Here is a 6,000-nt window from a genome sequence, read left to right as displayed (position 1 = left end):
TCTAACATATTTCAGAGTTGGAAGGCGATGCCGGAGACCCGCAGATGAGTGGGGGTTGGCGGCAGGAAGGCACAACTCCAGCGACTGTTGTGTGGAGCAGCGAGAAGCAGCCAGACCCTGGTTGGCACAAGGGAGCGAGGGGCTGGAGCCTGAAGACGCTGCCGACCGGCAACGTTATAAACTGCTCGATGGGCAATATTTAATAATGGTTACAGCGTTGAAAAATGTTACTTAAAATGCACACGTTAAGCGTATCGAAGTAGAATAAAACACGAATGCACGGGGACAGAACATCAAAGAGGGGGCCCTGTAATCAGATTATTTAGTTGGAATCAGTTCATGTCTCTTACATGATTTGTGCTAAAATGGGCAGTGAGTGTTGCCGGTGTGGGTGAACCCGTCCCTGTGCTCCGACTAAACGCGGCCGTGCACTACCTCACAACAACACTGGTACCGCACCCCGACGAGGCGCTGAATCAAGGGTGACGAATGCCATAACAAAAATCATTAAAGCAAAAAAAAACCCACCACGTGGTGGAGTTGTGAATTTCTAGCACGAGTGCGAAGGTTAGTTCCAACTTCCAAATGACTTTTGCACTGTTTCCTTCTGAGCTGGAACGCACGCTTTACTGGATTTGGCAAGTTAAGGGGGAGGGAAAGCTCTCGAGTTACTGGCGCGGCCGATCCAGCCCAGATGCAATGAATAAAACCTACTGTCTGCAGAGACCCACTTCACGTCCAAAGAGCTAGGGCGAAGCTATTAGAGAAAACTGAGATCGGGTGGTTTTATTTCAGTGGTGCCATTCTCACAGTCCCATTGTATTCGTTACATTAAATCATATATCACGATATTGAAGGTTAAAATCACATGCCCAACTTCAGTTTGTAAACACAGCTATGTATTTGGCAACAACACGTCGAATCCCAATGGGCAGATTTAATTATCTGACAACGAATCTTTGTCGTGTAAAGAAATAAACATTATACGTTTAAAGGCACATCGTGCTTCCTGTGATTCAAGATATCTTTGCCACGCTTTATAAGTTTGTCATCTTTTCTAAATAGGGGGGTTGCATGTAAGGTAATCGGGTCAAAGGGCGTGACGCATGGAGCAGCTCAATCCTCCTGGAGGACTTTGCAGCCTCCGGCATACACTGCTTTCTTATCTGTTAAAAACCGCCGAAATAGTCAATTTTTGCGTTGTAAATAATTGTGGAGGGTGACTGAGCGCTTTGAACCAAATGCTCTAGTATTTTTGCTCTGAACCCGAGCACCAAGGTGCAAGCGGCCGAAGGGGCACATCCCTCGGGGCAGCCCCCATTCTCCCCCCGGTGTCAGCGCTGTCCGGCCACAGCCGCCATCGCCCCGTCTCCCCCTGTGCGGCTGCAATGTCACGGGCTGTGGGTCGGCAGCGCCCACACACGGGGCCGGGTGGAGCAGGGCTGCGGCTCCGGGCAGGGGACACATGGGGATGAAAACCCGGCAATGTCCCCGTCAGATGCAGCAGAGTTGGGGACAGTCTGGTCCTTCCGCCCACCCAGAGTCATTGTATCGGCACTGGCACCCCCCCCCCCCCGACCACCACCCCGGGGGGGGGGGGGGGGGGGGGGGGAGGGGGGGAGTGGTGGAGTGGTGGAGTGGAACTTCGAGCAAGTGATAGGTGGATTTATGTGAAGAGGGGTTAATTTGCAGATGAATTAGGTGGAAATAGCAACCAAGGCTGGAGATGATAAATGGAGAAGACAAAAGGATGCATGTGGTGGAACCTGATAAGTAAGATAGGAATGTGGAGAGTGAAATATATACTAGATAGATGGAACAGGGGGAAGGGGGAAAGTAAAATGGAAGACTAGAGTAGGTAGGGGGAGGTGATGAGCAGATGGAGGAGGTGAATGAGGGGGAAGGAACTGGGGGACTGGATATGCATTTATGATCTTTATATTGTTGGATTGGATGGATTGTTACAGCAGTGTTTAAAATTCTGAAGAGTTTAGTTAAAATTAAGAGCAACTCTTTTCAATAACGCTTAATAACTGGAGAAGCAGGTTTAAACTGACTGGCATGAAAACTGATTGTGACACGGGGAAAACAATTTCACAGCAAGTGGTCGCATCTTCAAATATGCTGCCTGAACAGGTGGTGGAAAGTGATTCCATATTAGACTTTTAGAAGGTAACTGAATAAATAATACAGGTATATGATAAAAGATCAGAGGAATATTGTCCTTTGCAAAGATAGACACAAAACGCTATGGTAACTCAGTGGGACAGGCAGCATCTCTGGAGAGAAGGAATGGGTGGCGTTTCGGGTCGAGACCCTTCTTCAGACCAAGACTTAACTAAGATTCGATGAGCTGAATGGTGGCGTCCTGTGCTTTGCTTTCCAAGAAGGTATGGCAGGAGTCATAAATTACCATGTCACAAAATAGCATCGAGGAGTTGTGCCAAAAAGCAAATCCACAGCAGATAGTGCTCAATGTGGAGCCACAGTATGTGAAAGACAAATAGGGATGTTGATGGAGAAGTGAAAAGATGTTGATGATGAGGAGCATCGGCGGCGGCAGCGGGAACCTCGGTGGTGGTGGAGCATGAGGGGAGAAAATGGGGGTCCGGCGTCCGGCGTGGGGGGATGGTGGGAGGACAAAGGGAGACCTGGGGAGGCGGAGGGGAGAGCACTATAGTTTTAGAATCCTCTGCCCAGGGGATAAGTCTGTGGATGTTTGTTTGTTTGTTCTGGTTCGTTCCAGTTTAGGCATTGTGCACATGGCAGTCAGCCAACCGTTGCTTGTCCTTCTCTTTTTTTCACTTTCATTTCAAGTTTTTGTGTACCTTGTGTGTTGTGACTGTTGGCAAACCAATTTCCCTCCGGAGATGAATAAAGTTTTTCATATCGTAACATATGTTCTTGTGCACAAATAATTAAGGGCACCGTAGTGCAAAAAGAAATCATCATTAATGGAATGCTGACTTTTATTTCAGGAGATTGGAATACAAAAGTAAGGAAGTAACCTTCAGCGGTCCACGGTTTCTGAAGATTTATGTTTGATTCTTGCCATGAATATTGTGGATGTGAGAGTGACGTTTAAGAGGCTTTTGGTTGGGCACATTAATATGCAGGAAATGGAGCAAAATGGATATTTGGAAAAAAAACAAGGAGGTTGTTTGCACATAAATGGTTGTCAAACTGAAATCGTAGACAGTGAGATCATAGATTTTTGTTACAGAAGAATAATAAAGGACAAGAAACAATGGTGAACATAACGAGTTGCTACTATGGCTCAAATTAATGACAAAACAAGTTCAAGGTGGTCAGCAAGGGTGGCACAGTGGCATAGTTGGTAGAATTGCTGCCACACAACATCATAGAGTTTGTAGGTTCTCCCTGTGCCCGCATGGGTTTCATCTGGGTGCTCTGGCTTCCTCCCACATCCCAAGTACGTGTGAATTTGTAGATTAATGTGCCTCTATAAATTGCCCCTAGTTTGTGGGGAGAAATAGCGAAAGTGGGATGATAGAACTTGTGTGAATGAGTGATTGATGGTCAGTACTAGTAGACCTGCTGCCTCACAGTGATCTGCCCCACAGTGATAGAGACCTAGGTTTGATCCTGACCTCGGGTGCTGTCTGTATGGTGTTTGAACACATGGGTTGCCACAGAGTGCTCCGGTTTCCCAAAAACATGTGGGTTTGTAGGTTAATTGGCCCCTGCAAAATTGCCCCTAGTGTGTATGGAATAGATGAGAAAAGGGGATAACAATGAAATATTGTGAACGGGTGATTGTTGGTCGGCGTGGACTCGGTGGGTCCAAGGACCTGTTTCTATGCTGTATCTCTAAACTGAACAAAATATGCGTTTGTGCCTCAGCTCCTTAAACGATGGAATCAAATACTTTGAAAATAACAGACCAAGATTTCTAACACACATAAATGTTCTCAAGATAATTTCCTGCAGAGTATTTGCAGGGCTAAAATATGCCTTTGTTCTGTTGCAGTGACACTTGTACCTAAAATAGAAGGCACTTCCACCTAGTGTTCATTAAAGGTTACTGCATGAGGCATCTGTAAAAGCAAGGCTCGAGTGTCCACACCCTGTAATGTATTTTATGCACCAGGCCATTCAAGAATTCTTTTCCCCAAGTTATATTTCAATTGCACATGTTATAAATTGGATAGACGGTTTACTTCAAATGTAGCTGTTTAAAAGCTGTTAGCTGATTGATTGTGAAATGTTGTAATGTAATTTCTCTGTTATAAAATATCAGTGGATAGCTTTTAAAGTTGACGGCAACAAAGTACAATAACAATGGAGCGGTGATGGGAGGTCGCTCTGTGAAGAGGCCAGAGTCAGAGGAGTGCAGAGTATGGTCCATCTGCAACAACAGGTGGAAACCACGTTTTGTAAAGAGAGAAGACTTCTCATATGTCCGAAAGTGGATAGCCTCTTATATTGGAGCAGATGTGGCACAGGTGGTGAAATTGAGGTCTGACGCATCCGCTCCCTCACTTATTACTTGTCAGGTTTGGCCTGACCACCCCCCACCTTATTCCCAATAAAACTTCACCTATCCATGTCTTCCAGAGAATCTAACCAACCTGCTGAGTTACTCCAGCACTTTGTGTTTATCTATATAATTAAAAGTCTAAACTTGACCACTTCCTGTTTGCACTGTATATTGATTTTAGAAAAAAAATGCTACCACTTACGACTGTGATTTTTGGCCATCTTACTCAGAGTCCCCCTCCAGCTGTCAGGACCAGAGGATTTTTCCCATTGGTGAAAAATAAAAGACTTATTAATGTTTAAAAAATGTTGAGATTCTCTCTCTTGTCAATAGCACCATGAAGGCCACGCCCCTTCCGCTGGGAGGGGGGATGGACTATAAAACCCAGAAGTGTGAACGTGCCTCAGTCTCGGAAAGTTGGGGGAGCGAGAGGTCAGTCTGAGCTGTGAATAGCACTGAATACATGTCTACTAAACTGTGTGTGGTTTTACTGACCTGTGAGTGCCCTTAATGTGGTTTGAAAATGAAAATGTGGTTTGAAAATCTATATAATTAAAAGTCTAATCTTGACCACTACCTGCTTGCGCTGTATATTGATTTTAGAAAAAAACGAATTTGGTGGCCTTGCACCCTGCTTGAAATGGTATAAAACTGCACTTGAATTTGGTGGCCTTGCACCCTGCTTGAAGTGGTATGAAACTGCACTTGAATTTGGTGGCCTTGCACCCTGCTTGAAATGGTATGAAACTGCACTTGAATTTGGTGGCGTTGCACCCTGCTTGAAGTGGTATGAAACTGCACTTGAATTTGGTGGCCTTGAACCCTGCTTGAAGTGGTATGAAACTGCACGTCAGTTTGGTGGCCTTGCACCCTGCTTGAAAAGGTATGAAACTGCACTTGAATTTGGTGGCCTTGCACCCTGCTTGAAGTGATATGAAACTGCACTTGAATTTGGTGGCTTTGCACCCTGCTTGAAATGAAATTTCAAGTAATAGCCGTGAGTCAACTGCCAGCCTACCAGCCGTGAGTGAGTGAGCTGCCAGCACACCAGGCTTGAGTGACTGAGCTGCCAGCCCAAGAATCCATTCGGCCCACAATGTCCATACTAGCACTCTGAAAACCAGTCCCTTCAGCCCACAACACCCATACTAGCGCTCCAGAAAGCCCCCCCCCCCCCCCCACTGGCCACCAATATTGGAATTGGTGGAGAGGTGGAATATTGCGCTGGGGGACCAGCCCTCCCGTGTGAACATGGGACCCAATGGGTCCCACTTAGTCTAGTCTTTGCTATTTTTAATTTGTTTTGTGCTTTCTTTTTAATAACAATAAATGTTTACATATCTTAATAATTTACTTTATTTTCTTCAATTTGTAAAGCTTTGAATACCAGAGATGTAAAACGATTAATATTCAATTTCAGTTCTAACAGCTGGCAAGGCATGGCAAGATTTTGCTGGCTGTGAAGCCCCTTGGGGTGATTTGGGGATAGAATCTCCCAG

Source organism: Amblyraja radiata, chromosome 20 (assembly GCF_010909765.2).
Source record: "Amblyraja radiata isolate CabotCenter1 chromosome 20, sAmbRad1.1.pri, whole genome shotgun sequence".
In the NCBI taxonomy this organism is placed as follows: domain Eukaryota; kingdom Metazoa; phylum Chordata; class Chondrichthyes; order Rajiformes; family Rajidae; genus Amblyraja; species Amblyraja radiata.
Note: the sequence above shows the minus strand (reverse complement) of the source record.